This window comes from Symphalangus syndactylus, chromosome 14 (genome assembly GCF_028878055.3).
Source record: "Symphalangus syndactylus isolate Jambi chromosome 14, NHGRI_mSymSyn1-v2.1_pri, whole genome shotgun sequence".
NCBI classification, from domain to species: Eukaryota; Metazoa; Chordata; class Mammalia; order Primates; family Hylobatidae; genus Symphalangus; species Symphalangus syndactylus.
The window spans coordinates 58486013-58513011 of NC_072436.2; positions in this window are offsets into that span (position 1 = coordinate 58486013).

Genomic DNA, 26999 nt, shown 5'->3' on the forward strand with positions numbered 1-26999 from the left:
TTTTTATTTGAAGATATTTCTTCTTCCACTATAGGCCCCTTAGTGCTCTGAATATCCACTTTCAGTTTCTACAGAGAGAGTGTTTCAGAACTGCTGAATCAAAAGTAAGCTTCAACTGTGTTAGTTGAGTCCACAGAACAGAAAGAAATTTCGCAGAATGCTTCTGTGTAGTTTTTATTTGAAGTTATTCCTTTTTCCACTATAGGCCCCTTAGCGCTCCGAATGTCCACTTGCACTTTGTACAGAAAGAGTGTTTCAGATGTGCACAATCCAAAGTAAGCTTCAAGTCTGCTAGTTGAAAGCGCAGAACAGAGAGAAGTTTCACAGAATACTTCTGTGTAGTTTTTATTGGAAGATATTCCTTTTTCCAATGTAGGCCCCTTAGCGATCGGAATGTCCACTTGCAGTTTCCGCAGAAGCAGTGTTTTAGAACTGCTGAATCAAAAGTAAGGCTCAACTCTGTTAGTTGAATGCAAAGAAGAGAAAGAGGTTTCACTGAATGCTTCTGTGTTGTTTTTATTTGAAGATATTCCTTTTTCAACTAAAGGATCCTAAGCCCTCCAAATGTCCACTTGCAGTTTCTACAGAAAGAGTGTTTCAGAACTGCTCAATGCAAAGTACAGTTCAACTCTTTTAGTTGAATGCACAGAACAGAAAGAAGTTTCACAGAATGCTTCTGTGTAGCTTTTATTTGAAGATACTCCTCTTTCCACTATAGGCCCTTTAGCGCTCCGATTGTCCACATGTAATTTCTACAGAAAGTTTGCTTCAGAACTGCTCACTAAAAAGTAAGGTTCAACTCTGTTAGTTGAATGCACAGAACAGAAAGAAGTTTCGCAGAATGCTTCTCTGTAGTTTTTATTTGAAGATATTCCTTTTTCCAATAGAGGACCCTTGGCGCTCCAATTGTTCACTTGCAGTTTCCCCAGAAGGAGTGTTTCAGAACTTCTCAATCAAAAGTAATGTTAAATTCTGTTAGTTGAATGCACAGAACAGAAAGAAGTTTCGCAGAATGCTTCTGTGTAGTTTTTATTTGAAGTTATTCCTTTTTCCACTATAGGCCCCTTAGTGCTCCGAATGTCCACTTGCACTTTCTACAGAAAGAGTGTTTCAGATGTGCACAATCCAAAGTAAGGTTCAACTCTGTTAGTTGAATGCAAAGAAGAGAAAGAAGTTTCACAGAATGCTTCTGTGTTGTTTTTATTTGAAGATATTACTTTTTCCACTTAAGGATCCTAAGCCCTCCAAATGTTCACTTGCAGTTTCTACAGAAAGAGTGTTTCAGAACTGCTCAATGCAAAGTAAAGTTCAACTCTTTTAGCTGAATGCACAGAAAAGAAAGAAGTTTCACAGAATGTTTCTGTGTAGCTTTTATTTGAAGATAGTCCTGTTTCCACTATAGGCCCTTTATCGCTCCGATTGTCCACTTGCAATTTCTACAGAAAGTGTGCTTCAGAACTGCTCATTAAAAAGTAAGGTTCAACTCTGTTAGTTGAATGCACAGAACAGAAAGAAGTTTTGCAGAATGCTTCTCTGTAGTTTTTATTTGAAGATATTCCTTTTTCCAATAGAGGACCCTTGGCGCTCCAATTGTTCACTTGCCGTTTCCCCAGAAGGAGTGTTTCAGAACTTCTCAATCAAAAGTAATGTTAAATTCTGTTAGTTGAATGCACAGAACAGAAAGAAGTTTCGCAGAATGCTTCTGTGTAGTTCTTACTTGAAGATATTCCTTTTTCCACTAAAGGCCCCTTAGCGCTCAGAATGTCCACTTGCAGCTACTGCAGAGAGAGTGTTTCAGAGCTGCTCAATTAAAAGTAAGCTTCAACTCTGTTAACCGAATGTTCAGAGCCCAAAGAAGTTTCACACAATGCTTCAGTGTAGTTTTTATTTGAAGATATTTCTTCTTCCACTATAGGCCCCTTAGTGCTCTGAATATCCACTTCCAGTTTCTACAGAGAGAGTGTTTCAGAACTGCTGAATCAAAAGTAAGCTTCAACTGTGTTAGTTGAATGCACAGAACAGAAAGAAATTTCACAGAATGCTTCTGTGTAGTTTTTATTTGAAGTTATTCCTTTTTCCACTATAGGCCCCTTAGCGCTCCGAATGTCCACATGCACTTTCTACAGAAAGAGTGTTTCAGATGTGCACAATCCAAAGTAAGCTTCAAGTCTGCTAGTTGAAAGCGCAGAACAGAGAGAAGTTTCACAGAATACTTCTGTGTAGTTTTTGTTGGAAGATATTCCTTTTTCCAATGTTGGCCCCTTAGCGATCGGAATGTCCACTTGCAGTTTCCGCAGAAGCAGTGTTTTAGAACTGCTGAATCAAAAGTAAGGCTCAACTCTGTTAGTTGAATGCAAAGAAGAGAAAGAAGTTTCACTGAATGCTTCTGTGTTGTTTTTATTTGAAGTTATTCCTTTTTCAACTAAAGGATCCTAAGCCCTCCAAATGTCCACTTGCAGTTTCTACAGAAAGATTGTTTCAGAACTGCTCAATGCAAAGTACAGTTCAACTCTTTTAGTTGAATGCACAGAACAGAAAGAAGTTTCACAGAATGCTTCTGTGTAGCTTTTATTTGAAGATACTCCTCTTTCCACTATAGGCCCTTTAGCGCTCCGATTGTCCACATGTAATTTCTACAGAAAGTTTGCTTCAGAACTGCTCACTAAAAAGTAAGGTTCAACTCTGTTAGTCGAATGCACAGAACAGAAAGAAGTTTCGCAGAATGCTTCTCTGTAGTTTTTATTTGAAGATATTCCTTTTTCCAATAGAGGACCCTTGGCGCTCCAATTGTTCACTTGCAGTTTCCCCAGAAGGAGTGTTTCAGAACTTCTCAATCAAAAGTAATGTTAAATTCTGTTAGTTGAATGCACAGAACAGAAAGAAGTTTCGCAGAATGCTTCTGTGTAGTTTTTATTTGAAGTTATTCCTTTTTCCACTATAGGCATCTTAGCGCTCCGAATGTCCACTGGCACTTTCTACAGAAAGAGTGTTTCAGATGTGCACAATCCAAAGTAAGGTTCAACTCTGTTAGTTGAATGCAAAGAAGCGAAAGAAGTTTCACAGAATGCTTCTGTGTTGTTTTTATTTGAAGATATTCCTTTTTCCACTTAAGGATCCTAAGCCCTCCAAATGTCCACTTGCAGTTTCTACAGAAAGAGTGTTTCAGAACTGTTCAATGCAAAGTACAGTTCAACTCTTTTAGCTGAATACACAGTAAAGAAAGAAGTTTCACAGAATGTTTCTGTGTAGCTTTTATTTGAAGATAGTCCTGCTTCCACTATAGGCCCTTTATCGCTCCGATTGTCCACTTGCAATTTCTACAGAAAGTGTGCTTCAGAACTGCTCATTAAAAAGTAAGGTTCAACTCTGTTAGTTGAATGCACAGAACAGAAAGAAGTTTCGCAGAATGCTTCTCTGTAGTTTTTATTTGAAGATATTCCTTTTTCCACATTAGGTCCCTCAGCGCTTCGAACTTCCGCTTTCAATTTGTACAGAAATAGTTTTGCAGATCTGCTGAACCAAAAGTAAGTTTCACTTCTGTTGGTTGAATGCGCCTAAGAGAAAGAAGTTTCACAGAATGTTTCCGTGTAGTTTTTAGTTGAAGATAGTCCTTTTTCCACAATAGACCCCTTATCGCTCTGAATGTCCACTTTCAGTTTCTACTGAAAGAGTGTTTCAGAACTGTTCAATCAAAAGTAAGGTTGAACTCTGTCAATTGAATGCACGGAACAGAAAGAAGTTTCGCAGAATGCTTCTGTGTAGTTTCTATTTGAAGATATTCTTTTTGCCACTAAAGGCCCCTAAGCGCTCAGAATGTCCACCTGCAGTTTCTACAGAAAGAGTGTTTCAGAAATGCTCAAAGGAAGGTTCCACTCTGTTAATTGAATGCGCAGAACAGAAAGAATCCTCACAGAATGCTTCTGTGTAGTTTTTATTTGAAGATATTTCATTTTCCACTATACGCCCCTTAATGCTCTGAATGCCCACTTGCAGTTTCTACAGAAAGAGTGTTTCAGAACTGCTGAATCAAAAGTAAGTTTCAACTCTGTTAGTAGAATGCACAGAACAGAAAGGAGTTTCAGAGAATGCTTCTGTGTACTTTTTATTTGAAGTTATTCCTTTTTCCACTATAGGCCCCTTAGCGCTCCGAATGTCCACTTGCAGTTTCTACAGAAAGAGTGTTTCAGAAGTGTTCAATCAAAAGTAATGTTGAACTCTGTGAGGTCAATGCACAGAACAGAAAGAAGTTTCGCAGAATTCTTCTGTGTAGTTCTTACTTGAAGATATTCCTTTTTCCACTAAAGGCCACTTAGCGCTCAGAATGTCCACTTGCAGCTACTGTAGAGAGAGTGTTTCAGAGCTGCTCAATTGAAAGTAAGCTTCAACTCTGTTAACCGAATGTTCAGAGCCCAAAGAAGTTTCACACAATGCTTCTGTGTAGTTTTTATTTGAAGATATTTCTTCTTCCACTATAGGCCCCTTAGTGCTCTGAATATCCACTTCCAGTTTCTACAGAGAGAGTGTTTCAGAACTGCTGAATCAAAAGTAAGCTTCAACTGTGTTAGTTGAATGCACAGAACAGAAAGAAATTTCACAGAATGCTTCTGTGTAGTTTTTATTTGAAGTTATTCCTTTTTCCACTATAGGCCCCTTAGCGCTCCGAATGTCCACTTGCACTTTCTACAGAAAGAGTGTTTCAGATGTGCACAATCCAAAGTAAGCTTCAAGTCTGCTAGTTGAAAGCGCAGAACAGAGAGAAGTTTCACAGAATACTTCTGTGTAGTTTTTATTGGAAGATATTCCTTTTTCCAATGTAGGCCCCTTAGCGATCGGAATGTCCACTTGCAGTTTCCGCAGAAGCAGTGTTTTAGAACTGCTGAATCAAAAGTAAGGCTCAACTCTGTTAGTTGAATGCAAAGAAGAGAAAGAAGTTTCACTGAATGCTTCTGTGTTGTTTTTATTTGAAGATATTCCTTTTTCAACTAAAGGATCCTAAGCCCTCCAAATGTCCACTTGCAGTTTCTACAGAAAGAGTGTTTCAGAACTGCTCAATGCAAAGTACAGTTCAACTCTTTTAGTTGAATGCACAGAACAGAAAGAAGTTTCACAGAATGCTTCTGTGTAGCTTTTATTTGAAGATACTCCTCTTTCCACTATAGGCCCTTTAGCGCTCCGATTGTCCACATGTAATTTCTACAGAAAGTTTGCTTCAGAACTGCTCACTAAAAAGTAAGGTTCAACTCTGTTAGTTGAATGCACAGAACAGAAAGAAGTTTCGCAGAATGCTTCTCTGTAGTTTTTATTTGAAGATATTCCTTTTTCCAATAGAGGACCCCTGGCGCTCCAATTGTTCACTTGCAGTTTCCCCAGAAGGAGTGTTTCAGAACTTCTCAATCAAAAGTAATGTTAAATTCTGATAGTTGAATGCACAGAACAGAAAGAAGTTTCGCAGAATGCTTCTGTGTAGTTTTTATTTGAAGTTATTCCTTTTTCCACTATAGGCCCCTTAGCGCTCCGAATGTCCACTGGCACTTTCTACAGAAAGAGTGTTTCAGATGTGCACAATCCAAAGTAAGGTTCAACTCTGTTAGTTGAATGCAAAGAAGAGAAAGAAGTTTCACAGAATGCTTCTGTGTTGTTTTTATTTGAAGATATTCCTTTTTCCACTTAAGGATCCTAAGCCCTCCAAATGTTCACTTGCAGTTTCTACAGAAAGAGTGTTTCAGAACTGCTCAATGCAAAGTAAAGTTCAACTCTTTTAGCTGAATGCACAGAAAAGAAAGAAGTTTCACAGAATGTTTCTGTGTAGCTTTTATTTGAAGATAGTCCTGTTTCCACTATAGGCCCTTTATCGCTCCGATTGTCCACTTGCAATTTCTACAGAAAGTGTGCTTCAGAACTGCTCATTAAAAAGTAAGGTTCAACTCTGTTAGTTGAATGCACAGAACAGAAAGAAGTTTCGCAGAATGCTTCTCTGTAGTTTTTATTTGAAGATATTCCTTTTTCCACATTAGGTCCCTCAGTGCTTCGAACTTCCGCTTTCAATTTGTACAGAAATAGTTTTGCAGATCTGCTGAACCAAAAGTAAGGTTCACTTCTGTTGGTTGAATGCGCCTAAGAGAAAGAAGTTTCACAGAATCTTTCCGTGTAGTTTTTAGTTGAAGATAGTCCTTTTTCCACAATAGACCCCTTATCGCTCTGAATGTCCACTTGCAGTTTCTACTGAAAGAGTGTTTCAGAACTGTTCAATCAAAAGTAAGGTTGAACTCTGTCAATTGAATGCACGGAACAGAAAGAAGTTTCGCAGAATGCTTCCGTGTAGTTTGTATTTGAAGATATTCTTTTTGCCACTAAAGGCCCCTAAGCGCTCAGAATGTCCACCTGCAGTTTCTACAGAAAGAGTGTTTCAGAAATGCTCAAAGGAAGATTCCACTCTTTTAATTGCATGCGCAGAACAGAAAGAATCCTCACAGAATGATTCTGTGTAGTTTTTATTTGAAGATATTTCATTTTCCACTATACGCCCCTTAATGCTCTGAATGCCCACTTGCAGTTTCTACAGAAAGAGTGTTTCAGAACTGCTGAATCAAAAGTAAGTTTCAACTCTGTTAGTAGAATGCACAGAACAGAAAGCAGTTTCAGAGAATGCTTCTGTGTAGTTTTTATTTGAAGTTATTCCTTTTTCCACTATAGGCCCCTTAGCGCTCCGAATGTCCACTTGCAGTTTCTACAGAAAGAGTGTTTCAGAAGTGTTCAATCAAAAGTAATGTTGAAATCTGTGAGGTCAATGCACAGAACAGAAAGAAGTTTCGCAGAATGCTTCTCTGTAGTTTTTATTTGAAGATATTCCTTTTTCCAATAGAGGACCCTTGGCGCTCCAATTGTTCACTTGCAGTTTCCCCAGAAGGAGTGTTTCAGAACTTCTCAATCAAAAGTAATGTTAAATTCTGTTAGTTGAATGCACAGAACAGAAAGAAGTTTCGCAGAATGCTTCTGTGTAGTTCTTACTTGAAGATATTCCTTTTTCCACTAAAGGCCCCTTAGCGCTCAGAATGTCCACTTGCAGCTACTGCAGAGAGAGTGTTTCAGAGCTGCTCAATTAAAAGTAAGCTTCAACTCTGTTAACCGAATGTTCAGAGCCCAAAGAAGTTTCACACAATGCTTCTGTGTAGTTTTTATTTGAAGATATTCCTTTTTCAACTAAAGGATCCTAAGCCCTCCAAATGTCCACTTGCAGTTTCTACAGAAAGAGTGTTTCAGAACTGCTCAATGCAAAGTAAAGTTCAACTCTTTTAGTTGAATGCACAGAACAGAAAGAAGTTTCACAGAATGCTTCTGTGTAGCTTTTATTTGAAGATACTCCTCTTTCCACTACAGGCCCTTTAGCGCTCGGATTGTCCACATGTAATTTCTACAGAAAGTTTGCTTCAGAACTGCTCACTAAAAAGTAAGGTTCAACTCTGTTAGTTGAATGCACAGTACAGAAAGAAGTTTCGCAGAATGCTTCTCTGTAGTTTTTATTTGAAGATATTCCTTTTTCCAATAGAGGACCCTTGGCGCTCCAATTGTTCACTTGCAGTTTCCCCAGAAGGAGTGTTTCAGAACTTCTCAATCAAAAGTAATGTTAAATTCTGTTAGTTGAATGCACAGAACAGAAAGAAGTTTCGCAGAATGCTTCTGTGTAGTTTTTATTTGAAGTTATTCCTTTTTCCACTATAGGCCCCTTAGCGCTCCGAATGTCCACTTGCAGTTTCTACAGAAAGGGTGTTTCAGAAGTGTTCAATCAAAAGTAATGTTTAACTCTGTGAGGTCAATGCACAGAACAGAAAGAAGTTTCGCAGAATGCTTCTGTGTAGTTCTTACTTGAAGATATTCCTTTTTCCACTAAAGGCCCCTTAGCGCTCAGAATGTCCACTTGCAGCTACTGCAGAGAGAGTGTTTCAGAGCTGCTCAATTAAAAGTAAGCTTCAACTCTGTTAACCGAATGTTCAGAGCCCAAAGAAGTTTCACACAATGCTTCTGTGTAGTTTTTATTTGAAGATATTTCTTCTTCCACTATAGGCCCCTTAGTGCTCTGAATATCCACTTCCAGTTTCTACAGAGAGAGTGTTTCAGAACTGCTGAATCAAAAGTAAGCTTCAACTGTGTTAGTTGAATGCACAGAACAGAAAGAAATTTCACAGAATGCTTCTGTGTAGTTTTTATTTGAAGTTATTCCTTTTTCCACTATAGGCCCCTTAGCGCTCCGAATGTCCACTTGCACTTTCTACAGAAAGAGTGTTTCAGATGTGCACAATCCAAAGTAAGCTTCAAGTCTGCTAGTTGAAAGCGCAGAACAGAGAGAAGTTTCACAGAATACTTCTGTGTAGTTTTTATTGGAAGATATTCCTTTTTCCAATGTAGGCCCCTTAGCGATCGGAATGTCCACTTGCAGTTTCCGCAGAAGCAGTGTTTTAGAACTGCTGAATCAAAAGTAAGGCTCAACTCTGTTAGTTGAATGCAAAGAAGAGAAAGAAGTTTCACTGAATGCTTCTGTGTTGTTTTTATTTGAAGATATTCCTTTTTCAACTAAAGGATCCTATGCCCTCCAAATGTCCACCTGCAGTTTCTACAGAAAGAGTGTTTCAGAACTGCTCAATGCAAAGTACAGTTCAACTCTTTTAGTTGAATGCACAGAACAGAAAGAAGTTTCACAGAATGCTTCTGTGTAGCTTTTATTTGAAGATACTCCTTTTTCTACTATAGGCCCTTTAGCGCTCCGATTGTCCACATGTAATTTCTACAGAAAGTTTGCTTCAGAACTGCTCACTAAAAAGTAAGGTTCAACTCTGTTAGTTGAATGCACAGAACAGAAAGAAGTTTCGCAGAATGCTTCTCTGTAGTTTTTATTTGAAGATATTCCTTTTTCCAATAGAGGACCCTTGGCGCTCCAATTGTTCACTTGCAGTTTCCCCAGAAGGAGTGTTTCAGAACTTCTCAATCAAAAGAAATGTTAAATTCTGTTAGTTGAATGCACAGAACGGAAAGAAGTTTCGCAGAATGCTTCTGTGTAGTTTTTATTTGAAGTTATTCCTTTTTCCACTATAGGCCCCTTAGCGCTCCGAATGTCCACTGGCACTTTCTACAGAAAGAGTGTTTCAGATGTGCACAATCCAAAGTAAGGTTCAACTCTGTTAGTTGAATGCAAAGAAGAGAAAGAAGTTTCACAGAATGCTTCTGTGTTGTTTTTATTTGAAGATATTCCTTTTTCCACTTAAGGATCCTAAGCCCTCCAAATGTCCACTTGCAGTTTCTACAGAAAGAGTGTTTCAGAACTGCTCAATGCAAAGTAAAGTTCAACTCTTTTAGCTGAATGCACAGAAAAGAAAGAAGTTTCACAGAATGTTTCTGTGTAGCTTTTATTTGAAGATAGTCCTGTTTCCACTATAGGCCCTTTATCGCTCCGATTGTCCACTTGCAATTTCTACAGAAAGTGTGCTTCAGAACTGCTCATTAAAAAGTAAGGTTCAACTCTGTTAGTTGAATGCACAGAACAGAAAGAAGTTTCGCAGAATGCTTCTCTGTAGTTTTTATTTGAAGATATTCCTTTTTCCACATTAGGTCCCTCAGCGCTTCGAACTTCCGCTTTCAATTTGTACAGAAATAGTTTTGCAGATCTGCTGAACCAAAAGTAAGTTTCACTTCTGTTGGTTGAATGCGCCTAAGAGAAAGAAGTTTCACAGAATGTTTCCGTGTAGTTTTTAGTTGAAGATAGTCCTTTTTCCACAATAGACCCCTTATCGCTCTGAATGTCCACTTGCAGTTTCTACTGAAAGAGTGTTTCAGAACCGTTCAATCAAAAGTAAGGTTGAACTCTGTCAATTGAATGCACGGAACAGAAAGAAGTTTCGCAGAATGCTTCAGTGTAGTTTCTATTTGAAGATATTCTTTTTGCCACTAAAGGCCCGTAAGCACTCAGAATGTCCACCTGCAGTTTCTACAGAAAGAGTGTTTCAGAAATGCTCAAAGGAAGGTTCCACTCTGTCAATTGAATGCGCAGAACAGAAAGAATCCTCACAGAATGCTTCTGTGTAGTTTTTATTTGAAGATATTTCATTTTCCACTATACGCCCCTTAATGCTCTGAATGCCCACTTGCAGTTTCTACAGAAAGAGTGTTTCAGAACTGCTGAATCAAAAGTAAGTTTCAACTCTGTTAGTAGAATGCACAGAACAGAAAGGAGTTTCAGAGAATGCTTCTGTGTAGTTTTTATTTGATGTTATTCCTTTTTCCACTATAGGCCCCTTAGCGCTCCGAATGTCCACTTGCAGTTTCTACAGAAAGAGTGTTTCAGAAGTGTTCAATCAAAAGTAATGTTGAACTCTGTGAGGTCAATGCACAGAACAGAAAGAAGTTTCGCAGAATGCTTCTGTGTAGTTCTTACTTGAAGATATTCCTTTTTCCACTAAAGGCCCCTTAGCGCTCAGAATGTCCACTTGCAGCTACTGCAGAGAGAGTGTTTCAGAGCTGCTCAATTAAAAGTACGCTTCAACTCTGTTAACCGAATGTTCAGAGCCCAAAGAAGTTTCACACAATGCTTCTGTGTAGTTTTTATTTGAAGATATTTCTTCTTCCACTATAGGCCCCTTAGTGCTCTGAATATCCACTTCCAGTTTCTACAGAGAGAGTGTTTCAGAACTGCTGAATCAAAAGTAAGCTTCAACTGTGTTAGCTGAATGCACAGAACAGAAAGAAATTTCACAGAATGCTTCTGTGTAGTTTTTATTTGAAGTTATTCCTTTTTCCACTATAGGCCCCTTAGCGCTCCGAATGTCCACTTGCACTTTCTACAGAAAGAGTGTTTCAGATGTGCACAATCCAAAGTAAGCTTCAAGTCTGCTAGTTGAAAGCGCAGAACAGAGAGAAGTTTCACAGAATACTTCTGTGTAGTTTTTATTGGAAGATATTCCTTTTTCCAATGTAGGCCCCTTAGCGATCGGAATGTCCACTTGCAGTTTCCGCAGAAGCAGTGTTTTAGAACTGCTGAATCAAAAGTAAGGCTCAACTCTGTTAGTTGAATGCAAAGAAGAGAAAGAAGTTTCACTGAATGCTTCTGTGTTGTTTTTATTTGAAGATATTCCTTTTTCAACTAAAGGATCCTAAGCCCTCCAAATGTCCACCTGCAGTTTCTACAGAAAGAGTGTTTCAGAACTGCTCAATGCAAAGTACAGTTCAACTCTTTTAGTTGAATGCACAGAACAGAAAGAAGTTTCACAGAATGCTTCTGTGTAGCTTTTATTTGAAGATACTCCTCTATCCACTATAGGCCCTTTAGCGCTTCGATTGTCCACATGTAATTTCTACAGAAAGTTTGCTTCAGAACTGCTCACTAAAAAGTAAGGTTCAACTCTGTTAGTTGAATGCACAGAACAGAAAGAAGTTTCGCAGAATGCTTCTCTATAGTTTTTATTTGAAGATATTCCTTTTTCCAATAGAGGACCCTTGGCGCTCCAATTGTTCACTTGCAGTTTCCCCAGAAGGAGTGTTTCAGAACTTCTCAATCAAAAGTAACGTTAAATTCTGTTAGTTGAATGCACAGAACAGAAAGAAGTTTCGCAGAATGCTTCTGGGTAGTTTTTATTTGAAGTTATTCCTTTTTCCACTATAGGCCCCTTAGCGCTCCGAATGTCCACTTGCACTTTCTACAGAAAGAGTGTTTCAGATGTGCACAATCCAAAGTAAGGTTCAACTCTGTTAGTTGAATGCAAAGAAGAGAAAGAAGTTTCACAGAATGCTTCTGTGTTGCTTTTATTTGAAGATATTCCTTTTTCCACTTAAGGATCCTAAGCCCTCCAAATGTCCACTTGCAGTTTCTACAGAAAGAGTGTTTCAGAACTGCTCAATGCAAAGTAAAGTTCAACTCTTTTAGCTGAATGCACAGAAAAGAAAGAAGTTTCACAGAATGTTTCTGTGTAGCTTTTATTTGAAGATAGTCCTGTTTCCACTATAGGCCCTTTATCGCTCCGATTGTCCACTTGCAATTTCTACAGAAAGTGTGCTTCAGAACTGCTCATTAAAAAGTAAGGTTCAACTCTGTTAGTTGAATGCACAGAACAGAAAGAAGTTTCGCAGAATGCTTCTCTGTAGTTTTTATTTGAAGATATTCCTTTTTCCACATTAGGTCCCGCAGCGCTTCGAACTTCCGCTTTCAATTTGTACAGAAATAGTTTTGCAGATCTGCTGAACCAAAAGTAAGGTTCACTTCTGTTGGTTGAATGCGCCTAAGAGAAAGAAGTTTCACCGAATGTTTCCGTGTAGTTTTTAGTTGAAGATAGTCCTTTTTCCACAATAGACCCCTTATCGCTCTGAATGTCCACTTGCAGTTTCTACTGAAAGAGTGTTTCAGAACTGTTCAATCAAAAGTAAGGTTGAACTCTGTCAATTGAATGCACGGAACAGAAAGAAGTTTCGCAGAATGCTTCTGTGTAGTTTCTATTTGAAGATATTCTTTTTCCCACTAAAGGCCCCTAAGCGCTCAGAATGTCCACCTGCAGTTTCTACAGAAAGAGTGTTTCAGAAATGCTCAAAGGAAGGTTCCACTCTGTTAATTGAATGCGCAGAACAGAAAGAATCCTCACAGAATGCTTCTGTGTAGTTTTTATTTGAAGATATTTCATTTTCCACTATACGCCCCTTAATGCTCTGAATGCCCACTTGCAGTTTTTACAGAAAGAGTGTTTCAGAACTGCTGAATCAAAAGTAAGTTTCAACTCTGTTAGTAGAATGCACAGAACAGAAAGGAGTTTCAGAGAATGCTTCTGTGTAGTTTTTATTTGAAGTTATTCCTTTTTCCACTGTAGGCCCCTTAGCGCTCCGAATGTCCACTTGCAGTTTCTACAGAAAGAGTGTTTCAGAAGTGTTCAATCAAAAGTAATGTTGAACTCTGTGAGGCCAATGCACAGAACAGAAAGAAGTTTCGCAGAATGCTTCTGTGTAGTTCTTACTTGAAGATATTCCTTTTTCCACTAAAGGCCCCTTAGCGCTCAGAATGTCCACTTGCAGCTACTGCAGAGAGAGTGTTTCAGAGCTGCTCAATTAAAAGTAAGCTTCAACTCTGTTAACCGAATGTTCAGAGCCCAAAGATGTTTCACACAATGCTTCTGTGTAGTTTTTATTTGAAGATATTTCTTCTTCCACTATAGGCCCCTTAGTGCTCTGAATATCCACTTCCAGTTTCTACAGAGAGAGTGTTTCAGAACTGCTGAATCCAAAGTAAGCTTCAACTGTGTTAGTTGAATGCACAGAACAGAAAGAAATTTCACAGAATGCTTCTGTGTAGTTTTTATTTGAAGTTATTCCTTTTTCCACTATAGGCCCCTTAGCGCTCCGAATGTCCACTTGCACTTTCTACAGAAAGAGTGTTTCAGATGTGCACAATCCAAAGTAAGCTTCAAGTCTGCTAGTTGAAAGCGCAGAACAGAGAGAAGTTTCACAGAATACTTCTGTGTAGTTTTTATTGGAAGATATTCCTTTTTCCAATGTAGGCCCCTTAGCGATCGGAATGTCCACTTGCAGTTTCCGCAGAAGCAGTGTTTTAGAACTGCTGAATCAAAAGTAAGGCTCAACTCTGTTAGTTGAATGCAAAGAAGAGAAAGAAGTTTCACTGAATGCTTCTGTGTTGTTTTTATTTGAAGATATTCCTTTTTCAACTAAAGGATCCTAAGCCCTCCAAATGTCCACTTGCAGTTTCTACAGAAAGAGTGTTTCAGAACTGCTCAATGCAAAGTACAGTTCATCTCTTTTAGTTGAATGCACAGAACAGAAAGAAGTTTCACAGAATGCTTCTGTGTAGCTTTTATATGAAGATACTCCTCTTTCCACTATAGGCCCTTTAGCGCTCCGATTGTCCACATGTAATTTCTACAGAAAGTTTGCTTCAGAACTGCTCACTAAAAAGTAAGGTTCAACTCTGTTAGTTGAATGCACAGAACAGAAAGAAGTTTCGCAGAATGCTTCTGTGTAGTTCTTACTTGAAGATATTCCTTTTTCCACTAAAGGCCCCTTAGCGCTCAGAATGTCCACTTGCAGCTACTGCAGAGAGAGTGTTTCAGAGCTGCTCAATTAAAAGTAAGCTTCAAATCTGTTAACCGAATGTTCAGAGCCCAAAGAAGTTTCACACAATGCTTCTGTGTAGTTTTTATTTGAAGATATTTCTTCTTCCACTATAGGCCCCTTAGTGCTCTGAATATCCACTTCCAGTTTCTACAGAGAGAGTGTTTCAGAACTGCTGAATCAAAAGTAAGGTTCAACTCTGTTAGTTGAATGCAAAGAAGAGATAGAAGTTTCACAGAATGCTTCTGTGTTGTTTTTATTTGAAGATATTCCTTTTTCCACTTAAGGATCCTAAGCCCTCCAAATGTCCACTTGCAGTTTCTACAGAAAGAGTGTTTCAGAACTGCTCAATGCAAAGTAAAGTTCAACTCTTTTAGCTGAATGCACAGAAAAGAAAGAAGTTTCACAGAATGTTTCTGTGTAGCTTTTATTTGAAGATAGTCCTGATTCCACTATAGGCCCTTTATCGCTCCGATTGTCCACTTGCAATTTCTACAGAAAGTGTGCTTCAGAACTGCTCATTAAAAAGTAAGGTTCAACTCTGTTAGTTGAATGCACAGAACAGAAAGAAGTTTCGCAGAATGCTTCTCTGTAGTTTTTATTTGAAGATATTCCTTTTTCCACATAAGGTCCCTCAGCGTTCGAACTTCCGCTTTCAATTTGTACAGAAATAGTTTTGCAGATCTGCTGAACCAAAAGTAAGGTTCACTTCTGTTGGTTGAACGCGCCTAAGAGAAAGAAGTTTCACAGAATGTTTCTGTGTAGTTTTTAGTTGAAGATAGTCCTTTTTCCACAATAGACCCCTTATCGCTCTGAATGTCCACTTGCAGTTTCTACTGAAAGAGTGTTTCAGAACTGTTCAATCAAAAGTAAGGTTGAACTCTGTCAATTGAATGCACGGAACAGAAAGAAGTTTCGCAGAATGCTTCTGTGTAGTTTCTATTTGAAGATATTCTTTTTGCCACTAAAGGCCCCTAAGCGCTCAGAATGTCCACCTGCAGTTTCTACAGAAAGAGTGTTTCAGAAATGCTCAAAGGAAGGTTCCACTCTGTCAATTGAATGCGCAGAACAGAAAGAATCCTCACAGAATGCTTCTGTGTAGTTTTTATTTGAAGATATTTCATTTTCCACTATACGCCCCTTAATGCTCTGAATGCCCACTTGCAGTTTCTACAGAAAGAGTGTTTCAGAACTGCTGAATCAAAAGTAAGTTTCAACTCTGTTAGTAGAATGCACAGAACAGAAAGAAGTTTCGCAGAATGCTTCTGGGTAGTTTTTATTTGAAGTTATTCCTTTTTCCACTATAGGCCCCTTAGCGCTCCGAATGTCCACTTGCACTTTCTACAGAAAGAGTGTTTCAGATGTGCACAATCCAAAGTAAGGTTCAACTCTGTTAGTTGAATGCAAAGAAGAGAAAGAAGTTTCACAGAATGCTTCTGTGTTGCTTTTATTTGAAGATATTCCTTTTTCCACTTAAGGATCCTAAGCCCTCCAAATGTCCACTTGCAGTTTCTACAGAAAGAGTGTTTCAGAACTGCTCAATGCAAAGTAAAGTTCAACTCTTTTAGCTCAATGCACAGAAAAGAAAGAAGTTTCACAGAATGTTTCTGTGTAGCTTTTATTTGAAGATAGTCCTGTTTCCACTATAGGCCCTTTATCGCTCCGATTGTCCACTTGCAATTTCTACAGAAAGTGTGCTTCAGAACTGCTCATTAAAAAGTAAGGTTCAACTCTGTTAGTTGAATGCACAGAACAGAAAGAAGTTTCGCAGAATGCTTCTCTGTAGTTTTTATTTGAAGATATTCCTTTTTCCACATTAGGTCCCGCAGCGCTTCGAACTTCCGCTTTCAATTTGTACAGAAATAGTTTTGCAGATCTGCTGAACCAAAAGTAAGGTTCACTTCTGTTGGTTGAATGCGCCTAAGAGAAAGAAGTTTCACCGAATGTTTCCGTGTAGTTTTTAGTTGAAGATAGTCCTTTTTCCACAATAGACCCCTTATCGCTCTGAAGGTCCACTTGCAGTTTCTACTGAAAGAGTGTTTCAGAACTGTTCAATCAAAAGTAAGGTTGAACTCTGTCAATTGAATGCACGGAACAGAAAGAAGTTTCGCAGAATGCTTCTGTGTAGTTTCTATTTGAAGATATTCTTTTTCCCACTAAAGGCCCCTAAGCGCTCAGAATGTCCACCTGCAGTTTCTACAGAAAGAGTGTTTCAGAAATGCTCAAAGGAAGGTTCCACTCTGTTAATTGAATGCGCAGAACAGAAAGAATCCTCACAGAATGCTTCTGTGTAGTTTTTATTTGAAGATATTTCATTTTCCACTATACGCCCCTTAATGCTCTGAATGCCCACTTGCAGTTTTTACAGAAAGAGTGTTTCAGAACTGCTGAATGAAAAGTAAGTTTCAACTCTGTTAGTAGAATGCACAGAACAGAAAGGAGTTTCAGAGAATGCTTCTGTGTAGTTTTTATTTGAAGTTATTCCTTTTTCCACTGTAGGCCCCTTAGCACTCCGAATGTCCACTTGCAGTTTCTACAGAAGGAGTGTTTCAGAAGTGTTCAATCAAAAGTAATGTTGAACTCTGTGAGGCCAATGCACAGAACAGAAAGAAGTTTCGCAGAATGCTTCTGTGTAGTTCTTACTTGAAGATATTCCTTTTTCCACTAAAGGCCCCTTAGCGCTCAGAATGTCCACTTGCAGCTACTGCAGAGAGAGTGTTTCAGAGCTGCTCAATTAAAAGTAAGCTTCAACTCTGTTAACCGAATGTTCAGAGCCCAAAGATGTTTCACACAATGCTTCTGTGTAGTTTTTATTTGAAGATATTTCTTCTTCCACTACAGGCCCCTTAGTGCTCTGAATATCCACTTCCAGTTTCTACAGAGAGAGTGTTTCAGAACTGCTGAATCCAAAGTAAGCTTCAACTGTGTTAGTTGAATGCACAGAACAGAAAGAAATTTCACAGAATGCTTCTGTGTAGTTTTTATTTGAAGTTATTCCTTTTTCCACTATAGGCCCCTTAGCGCTCCGAATGTCCACTTGCACTTTCTACAGAAAGAGTGTTTCAGACGTGCACAATCCAAAGTAAGCTTCAAGTCTGCTAGTTGAAAGCGCAGAACAGAGAGAAGTTTCACAGAATACTTCTGTGTAGTTTTTATTGGAAGATATTCCTTTTTCCAATGTAGGCCCCTTAGCGATCGGAATGTCCACTTGCAGTTTCCGCAGAAGCAGTGTTTTAGAACTGCTGAATCAAAAGTAAGGCTCAACTCTGTTAGTTGAATGCAAAGAAGAGAAAGAAGTTTCACTGAATGCTTCTGTGTTGTTTTTATTTGAAGATATTCCTTTTTCAACTAAAGGATCCTAAGCCCTCCAAATGTCCACTTGCAGTTTCTACAGAAAGAGTGTTTCAGAACTGCTCAATGCAAAGTACAGTTCATCTCTTTTAGTTGAATGCACAGAACAGAAAGAAGTTTCACAGAATGCTTCTGTGTAGCTTTTATATGAAGATACTCCTCTTTCCACTATAGGCCCTTTAGCGCTCCGATTGTCCACATGTAATTTCTACAGAAAGTTTGCTTCAGAACTGCTCACTAAAAAGTAAGGTTCAACTCTGTTAGTTGAATGCACAGAACAGAAAGAAGTTTCGCAGAATGCTTCTGTGTAGTTCTTACTTGAAGATATTCCTTTTTCCACTAAAGGCCCCTTAGCGCTCAGAATGTCCACTTGCAGCTACTGCAGAGAGAGTGTTTCAGAGCTGCTCAATTAAAAGTAAGCTTCAAATCTGTTAACCGAATGTTCAGAGCCCAAAGAAGTTTCACACAATGCTTCTGTGTAGTTTTTATTTGAAGATATTTCTTCTTCCACTATAGGCCCCTTAGTGCTCTGAATATCCACTTCCAGTTTCTACAGAGAGAGTGTTTCAGAACTGCTGAATCAAAAGTAAGGTTCAACTCTGTTAGTTGAATGCAAAGAAGAGATAGAAGTTTCACAGAATGCTTCTGTGTTGTTTTTATTTGAAGATATTCCTTTTTCCACTTAAGGATCCTAAGCCCTCCAAATGTCCACTTGCAGTTTCTACAGAAAGAGTGTTTCAGAACTGCTCAATGCAAAGTAAAGTTCAACTCTTTTAGCTGAATGCACAGAAAAGAAAGAAGTTTCACAGAATGTTTCTGTGTAGCTTTTATTTGAAGATAGTCCTGATTCCACTATAGGCCCTTTATCGCTCCGATTGTCCACTTGCAATTTCTACAGAAAGTGTGCTTCAGAACTGCTCATTAAAAAGTAAGGTTCAACTCTGTTAGTTGAATGCACAGAACAGAAAGAAGTTTCGCAGAATGCTTCTCTGTAGTTTTTATTTGAAGATATTCCTTTTTCCACATAAGGTCCCTCAGCGCTTCGAACTTCCGCTTTCAATTTGTACAGAAATAGTTTTGCAGATCTGCTGAACCAAAAGTAAGGTTCACTTCTGTTGGTTGAACGCGCCTAAGAGAAAGAAGTTTCACAGAATGTTTCTGTGTAGTTTTTAGTTGAAGATAGTCCTTTTTCCACAATAGACCCCTTATCGCTCTGAATGTCCACTTGCAGTTTCTACTGAAAGAGTGTTTCAGAACTGTTCAATCAAAAGTAAGGTTGAACTCTGTCAATTGAATGCACGGAACAGAAAGAAGTTTCGCAGAATGCTTCTGTGTAGTTTCTATTTGAAGATATTCTTTTTGCCACTAAAGGCCCCTAAGCGCTCAGAATGTCCACCTGCAGTTTCTACAGAAAGAGTGTTTCAGAAATGCTCAAAGGAAGGTTCCACTCTGTCAATTGAATGCGCAGAACAGAAAGAATCCTCACAGAATGCTTCTGTGTAGTTTTTATTTGAAGATATTTCATTTTCCACTATACGCCCCTTAATGCTCTGAATGCCCACTTGCAGTTTCTACAGAAAGAGTGTTTCAGAACTGCTGAATCAAAAGTAAGTTTCAACTCTGTTAGTAGAATGCACAGAACAGAAAGGAGTTTCAGAGAATGCTTCTGTGTAGTTTTTATTTGAAGTTATTCCTTTTTCCACTGTAGGCCCCTTAGCGCTCCGAATGTCCACTTGCAGTTTCTACAGAAAGAGTGTTTCAGAAGTGTTCAATCAAAAGTAATGTTGAACTCTGTGAGGTCAATGCACAGAACAGAAAGAAGTTTCGCAGAATGCTTCTATGTAGTTCTAACTTGAAGATATTCCTTTTTCCACTAAAGGCCCCTTAGCGCTCAGAATGTCCACTTGCAGCTACTGCAGAGAGAGTGTTTCAGAGCTGCTCAATTAAAAGTAAGCTTCAACTCTGTCAACCGAATGTTCAGAGCCCAAAGAAGTTTCACACAATGCTTCTGTGTAGTTTTTATTTGAAGATATTTCTTCTTCCACTATAGGCCCCTTAGTGCTCTGAATATCCACTTCCAGTTTCTACAGAGAGAGTGTTTCAGAACTGCTGAATCAAAAGTAAGCTTCAACTGTGTTAGTTGAATGCACAGAACAGAAAGAAATTTCACAGAATGCTTCTGTGTAGTTTTTATTTGAAGTTATTCCTTTTTCCACTATAGGCCCCTTAGTGCTCCGAATGTCCACTTGCACTTTCTACAGAAAGAGTGTTTCAGATGTGCACAATCCAAAGTAAGCTTCAAGTCTGCTAGTTGAAAGAGCAGAACAGAGAGAAGTTTCACAGAATACTTCTGTGTAGTTTTTATTGGAAGATATTCCTTTTTCCAATGTAGGCCCCTTAGCGATCGGAATGTCCACTTGCAGTTTCCGCAGAAGCAGTGTTTTAGAACTGCTGAATCAAAAGTATGGCTCAACTCTGGTAGTTGAATGCAGAGAAGAGAAAGAAGTTTCACTGAATGCTTCTGTGTTGTTTTTATTTGAAGATATTCCTTTTTCAACTAAAGGATCCTAAGCCCTCCAAATGTCCACCTGCAGTTTCTACAGAAAGAGTGTTTCAGAACTGCTCAATGCAAAGTACAGTTCAACTCTTTTAGTTGAATGCACAGAACAGAAAGAAGTTTCACAGAATGCTTCTGTGTAGCTTTCATTTGAAGATACTCCTCTTTCCACTATAGGCCCTTTAGCGCTCCGATTGTCCACATGTAATTTCTACAGAAAGTTTGCTTCAGAACTGCTCACTAAAAAGTAAGGTTCAACTCTGTTAGTTGAATGCACAGAACAGAAAGAAGTTTCGCAGAATGCTTCTCTGTAGTTTTATTTGAAGATATTCCTTTTTCCAATAGAGGACCCTTGGCGCTCCAATTGTTCACTTGCAGTTTCCCCAGAAGGAGTGTTTCAGAACTTCTCAATCAAAAGTAACGTTAAATTCTGTTAGTTGAATGCACAGAACAGAAAGAAGTTTCGCAGAATGCTTCTGTGTAGTTTTTATTTGAAGTTATTCCTTTTTCCACTATAGGCCCCTTAGCGCTCCGAATGTCCACTTGCACTTTCTACAGAAAGAGTGTTTCAGATGTGCACAATCCAAAGTAAGGTTCAACTCTGTTAGTTGAATGCAAAGAAGAGAAAGAAGTTTCACAGAATGCTTCTGTGTTGTTTTTATTTGAAGATATTCCTTTTTCCACTTAAGGATCCTAAGCCCTCCAAATGTCCACTTGCAGTTTCTACAGAAAGAGTGTTTCAGAACTGCTCAATGCAAAGTAAAGTTCAACTCTTTTAGCTGAATGCACAGAAAAGAAAGAAGTTTCACAGAATGTTTCTGTGTAGCTTTTATTTGAAGATAGTCCTGTTTCCACTATAGGCCCTTTATCGCTCCGATTGTCCACTTGCAATTTCTACAGAAAGTGTGCTTCAGAACTGCTCATTAAAAAGTAAGGTTCAACTCTGTTAGTTGAATGCACAGAACAGAAAGAAGTTTCGCAGAATGCTTCTCTGTAGTTTTTATTTGAAGATATTCCTTTTTCCACATTAGGTCCCTCAGCGCTTCGAACTTCCGCTTTCAATTTGTACAGAAATAGTTTTGCAGATCTGCTGAACCAAAAGTAAGGTTCACTTCTGTTGGTTGAATGCGCCTAAGAGAAAGAAGTTTCACAGAATGTTTCCGTGTAGTTTTTAGTTGAAGATAGTCCTTTTTCCACAATAGACCCCTTATCGCTCTGAATGTCCACTTGCAGTTTCTACTGAAAGAGTGTTTCAGAACTGTTCAATCAAAAGTAAGGTTGAACTCTGTCAATTGAATGCACGGAACAGAAAGAAGTTTCGCAGAATGCTTCTGTGTAGTTTCTGTTTGAAGATATTCTTTTTGCCACTAAAGGCCCCTAAGCGCTCAGAATGTCCACCTGCAGTTTCTACAGAAAGAGTGTTTCAGAAATGCTCAAAGGAAGGTTCCACTTTGTCAATTGAATGCACAGAACAGAAAGAATCCTCACAGAATGCTTCTGTGTAGTTTTTATTTGAAGATATTTCATTTTCCACTATACGCCCCTTAATGCTCTGAATGCCCACTTGCAGTTTCTACAGAAAGAGTGTTTCAGAACTGCTGAATCAAAAGTAAGTTTCAACTCTGTTAGTAGAATGCACAGAACAGAAAGGAGTTTCAGAGAATGCTTCTGTGTAGTTTTTATTTGAAGTTATTCCTTTTTCCACTGTAGGCCCCTTAGCGCTCCGAATGTCCACTTGCAGTTTCTACAGAAAGAGTGTTTCAGAAGTGTTCAATCAAAAGTAATGTTGAACTCTGTGAGGTCAATGCACAGAACAGAAAGAAGTTTCGCAGAATGCTTCTGTGTAGTTCTTACTTGAAGATATTCCTTTTTCCACTAAAGGCCCCTTAGCGCTCAGAATGTCCACTTGCAGCTACTGCAGAGAGAGTGTTTCAGAGCTGCTCAATTACAAGTAAGCTTCAACTCTGTTAACCGAATGTTCAGAGCCCAAAGAAGTTTCACACAATGCTTCTGTGTAGTTTTTATTTGAAGATATTTCTTCTTCCACTATCGGCCCCTTAGTGCTCTGAATATCCACTTCCAGTTTCTACAGAGAGAGTGTTTCAGAACTGCTGAATCAAAAGTAAGCTTCAACTGTGTTAGTTGAATGCACAGAACAGAAAGAAATTTCACAGAATGCTTCTGTGTAGTTTTTATTTGAAGTTATTCCTTTTTCCACTATAGGCCCCTTAGCGCTCCGAATGTCCACTTGCACTTTCTACAGAAAGAGTGTTTCAGATGTGCACAATCCAAAGTAAGCTTCAAGTCTGCTAGTTGAAAGCGCAGAACAGAGAGAAGTTTCACAGAATACTTCTGTGTAGTTTTTATTGGAAGATATTCCTTTTTCCAATGTAGGCCCCTTAGCGATCGGAATGTCCACTTGCAGTTTCCGCAGAAGCAGTGTTTTAGAACTGCTGAATCAAAAGTAAGGCTCAACTCTGTTAGTTGAATGCAAAGAAGAGAAAGAAGAATCCTCACAGAATGCTTCCGTGTAGTTTTTATTTGAAGATATTTCATTTTCCACTATACGCCCCTTAATGCTCTGAATGCCCACTTGCAGTTTCTACAGAAAGAGTGTTTCAGAACTGCTGAATCAAAAGTAAGTTTCAACTCTGTTAGTAGAATGCACAGAACAGAAAGGAGTTTCAGAGAATGCTTCTGTGTAGTTTTTATTTGAAGTTATTCCTTTTTCCACTATAGGCCCCTTAGCGCTCCGAATGTCCACTTGCAGTTTCTACAGAAAGAGTGTTTCAGAAGTGTTCAATCAAAACTAATGTTGAACTCTGTGAGGTCAATGCACAGAACAGAAAGAAGTTTCGCAGAATGCTTCTGTGTAGTTCTTACTTGAAGATATTCCTTTTTCCACTAAAGGCCCCTTAGCGCTCAGAATTTCCACTTGCAGCTACTGCAGAGAGAGTGTTTCCGAGCTGCTCAATTAAAAGTAAGCTTCAACTCTGTTAACCGAATGTTCACAGCCCAAAGAAGTTTCTCACAATGCTTCTGTGTAGTTTTTATTTGAAGATATTTCTTCTTCCACTATAGGCCCCTTAGTGCTCTGAATATCCACTTCCAGTTTCTACAGAGAGAGTGTTTCAGAACTGCTGAATCAAAAGTAAGCTTCAACTGTGTTAGTTGAATGCACAGAACAGAAAGAAATTTCACAGAATGCTTCTGTGTAGTTTTTATTTGAAGTTATTCCTTTTTCCACTATAGGCCCCTTAGCGCTCTGAATGTCCACTTGCAATTTTTACAGAAAGAGTGTTTCAGATGTGCACAATCCAAAGGAAGCTTCAAGTCTGCTAGTTGAAAGCGCAGAACAGAGAGAAGTTTCACAGAATACTTCTGTGTAGTTTTTATTGGAAGATATTCCTTTTTCCAATGTAGGCCCCTTAGCGATCAGAATGTCCACTTGCAGTTTCCGCAGAAGCAGTGTTTTAGAACTGCTGAATCAAAAGTAAGGCTCAACTCTGTTAGTTGAATGCAAAGAAGAGAAACAAGTTTCACTGAATGCTTCTGTGTTGTTTTTATTTGAAGATATTCCTTTTTCAACTAAAGGATCCTAAGCCCTCCAAATGTCCACTTGCAGTTTCTACAGAAAGATTGTTTCAGAACTGCTCAATGCAAAGTACAGTTCAATTCTTTTAGTTGAATGCACAGAACAGAAAGAAGTTTCACAGAATGCTTCTGTGTAGCTTTTATTTGAAGATACTCCTCTTTCCACTATAGGCCTTTAGCGCTCCGATTGTCCACATGTAATTTCTACAGAAAGTTTGCTTCAGAACTGCTCACTAAAAAGTAAGGTTCAACCCTGTTAGTTGAATGCACAGAACAGAAAGGAGTTTCGCAGAATGCTTCTCTGTAGTTTTTATTTGAAGATATTCCTTTTTCCAATAGAGGACCCTTGGCGCTCCAATTGTTCACTTGCAGTTTCCCCAGAAGGAGTGTTTCAGAACTTCTCAATCAAAAGTAATGTTAAATTCTGTTAGTTGAATGCACAGAACAGAAAGAAGTTTCGCAGAATGCTTCTGTGTAGTTTTTATTTGAAGTTATTCCTTTTTCCACTATAGGCCCCTTAGCGCTCCGAATGTCCACTGGCAGTTTCTACAGAAAGAGTGTTTCAGATGTGCACAATCCAAAGTAAGGTTCAACTCTGTTAGTTGAATGCAAAGAAGAGAAAGAAGTTTCACAGAATGCTTCTGTGTTGTTTTTATTTGAAGATATTCCTTTTTCCACTTAAGGATCCTAAGCCCTCCAAATGTCCACTTGCAGTTTCTACAGAAAGAGTGTTTCAGAACTGCTCAATGCAAAGTACAGTTCAACTCTTTTAGCTGAATACACAGAAAAGAAAGAAGTTTCACAGAATGTTTCTGTGTAGCTTTTATTTGAAGATAGTCCTGTTTCCACTATAGGCCCTTTATCGCTCCGATTGTCCACTTGCAATTTCTACAGAAAGTGTGCTTCAGAACTGCTCATTAAAAAGTAAGGTTCAACTCTGTTAGTTGAATGCACAGAACAGAAAGAAGTTTCGCAGAATGCTTCTCTGTAGTTTTTATTTGAAGATATTCCTTTTTCCACATTAGGTCCCTCAGCGCTTCGAACTTCCGCTTTCAATTTGTACAGAAATAGTTTTGCAGATCTGCTGAACCAAAAGTAAGTTTCACTTCTGTTGGTTGAATGCGCCTAAGAGAAAGAAGTTTCACAGAATGTTTCCGTGTAGTTTTTAGTTGAAGATAGTCCTTTTTCCACAATAGACCCCTTATCGCTCTGAATGTCCACTTTCAGTTTCTACTGAAAGAGTGTTTCAGAACTGTTCAATCAAAAGTAAGGTTGAACTCTGTCAATTGAATGCACGGAACAGAAAGAAGTTTCGCAGAATGCTTCTGTGTAGTTTCTATTTGAAGATATTCTTTTTGCCACTAAAGGCCCCTAAGCGCTCAGAATGTCCACCTGCAGTTTCTACAGAAAGAGTGTTTCAGAAATGCTCAAAGGAAGGTTCCACTCTGTTAATTGAATGCGCAGAACAGAAAGAATCCTCACAGAATGCTTCTGTGTAGTTTTTATTTGAAGATATTTCATTTTCCACTATACGCCCCTTAATGCTCTGAATGCCCACTTGCAGTTTCTACAGAAAGAGTGTTTCAGAACTGCTGAATCAAAAGTAAGTTTCAACTCTGTTAGTAGAATGCACAGAACAGAAAGGAGTTTCAGAGAATGCTTCTGTGTAGTTTTTATTTGAAGTTATTCCTTTTTCCACTATAGGCCCCTTAGCGCTCCGAATGTCCACTTGCAGTTTCTACAGAAAGAGTGTTTCAGAAGTGTTCAATCAAAAGTAATGTTGAACTCTGTGAGGTCAATGCACAGAACAGAAAGAAGTTTCGCAGAATTCTTCTGTGTAGTTCTTACTTGAAGATATTCCTTTTTCCACTAAAGGCCCCTTAGCGCTCAGAATGTCCACTTGCAGCTACTGTAGAGAGAGTGTTTCAGAGCTGCTCAATTAAAAGTAAGCTTCAACTCTGTTAACCGAATGTTCAGAGCCCAAAGAAGTTTCACACAATGCTTCTGTGTAGTTTTTATTTGAAGATATTTCTTCTTCCACTATAGGCCCCTTAGTGCTCTGAATATCCACTTCCAGTTTCTACAGAGAGAGTGTTTCAGAACTGCTGAATCAAAAGTAAGCTTCAACTGTGTTAGTTGAATGCACAGAACAGAAAGAAATTTCACAGAATGCTTCTGTGTAGTTTTTATTTGAAGTTATTCCTTTTTCCACTATAGGCCCCTTAGCGCTCCGAATGTCCACTTGCACTTTCTACAGAAAGAGTGTTTCAGATGTGCACAATCCAAAGTAAGCTTCAAGTCTGCTAGTTGAAAGCGCAGAACAGAGAGAAGTTTCACAGAATACTTCTGTGTAGTTTTTATTGGAAGATATTCCTTTTTCCAATGTAGGCCCCTTAGCGATCGGAATGTCCACTTGCAGTTTCCGCAGAAGCAGTGTTTTAGAACTGCTGAATCAAAAGTAAGGCTCAACTCTGTTAGTTGAATGCAAAGAAGAGAAAGAAGTTTCACTGAATGCTTCTGTGTTGTTTTTATTTGAAGATATTCCTTTTTCAACTAAAGGATCCTAAGCCCTCCAAATGTCCACTTGCAGTTTCTACAGAAAGAGTGTTTCAGAACTGCTCAATGCAAAGTACAGTTCAACTCTTTTAGTTGAATGCACAGAACAGAAAGAAGTTTCACAGAATGCTTCTGTGTAGCTTTTATTTGAAGATACTCCTCTTTCCACTATAGGCCCTTTAGCGCTCCGATTGTCCACATGTAATTTCTACAGAAAGTTTGCTTCAGAACTGCTCACTAAAAAGTAAGGTTCAACTCTGTTAGTTGAATGCACAGAACAGAAAGAAGTTTCGCAGAATGCTTCTCTGTAGTTTTTATTTGAAGATATTCCTTTTTCCAATAGAGGACCCTTGGCGCTCCAATTGTTCACTTGCAGTTTCCCCAGAAGGAGTGTTTCAGAACTTCTCAATCAAAAGTAATGTTAAATTCTGATAGTTGAATGCACAGAACAGAAAGAAGTTTCGCAGAATGCTTCTGTGTAGTTTTTATTTGAAGTTATTCCTTTTTCCACTATAGGCCCCTTAGCGCTCCGAATGTCCACTGGCACTATCTACAGAAAGAGTGTTTCAGATGTGCACAATCCAAAGTAAGGTTCAACTCTGTTAGTTGAATGCAAAGAAGAGAAAGAAGTTTCACAGAATGCTTCTGTGTTGTTTTTATTTGAAGATATTCCTTTTTCCACTTAAGGATCCTAAGCCCTCCAAATGTTCACTTGCAGTTTCTACAGAAAGAGTGTTTCAGAACTGCTCAATGCAAAGTAAAGTTCAACTCTTTTAGCTGAATGCACAGAAAAGAAAGAAGTTTCACAGAATGTTTCTGTGTAGCTTTTATTTGAAGATAGTCCTGTTTC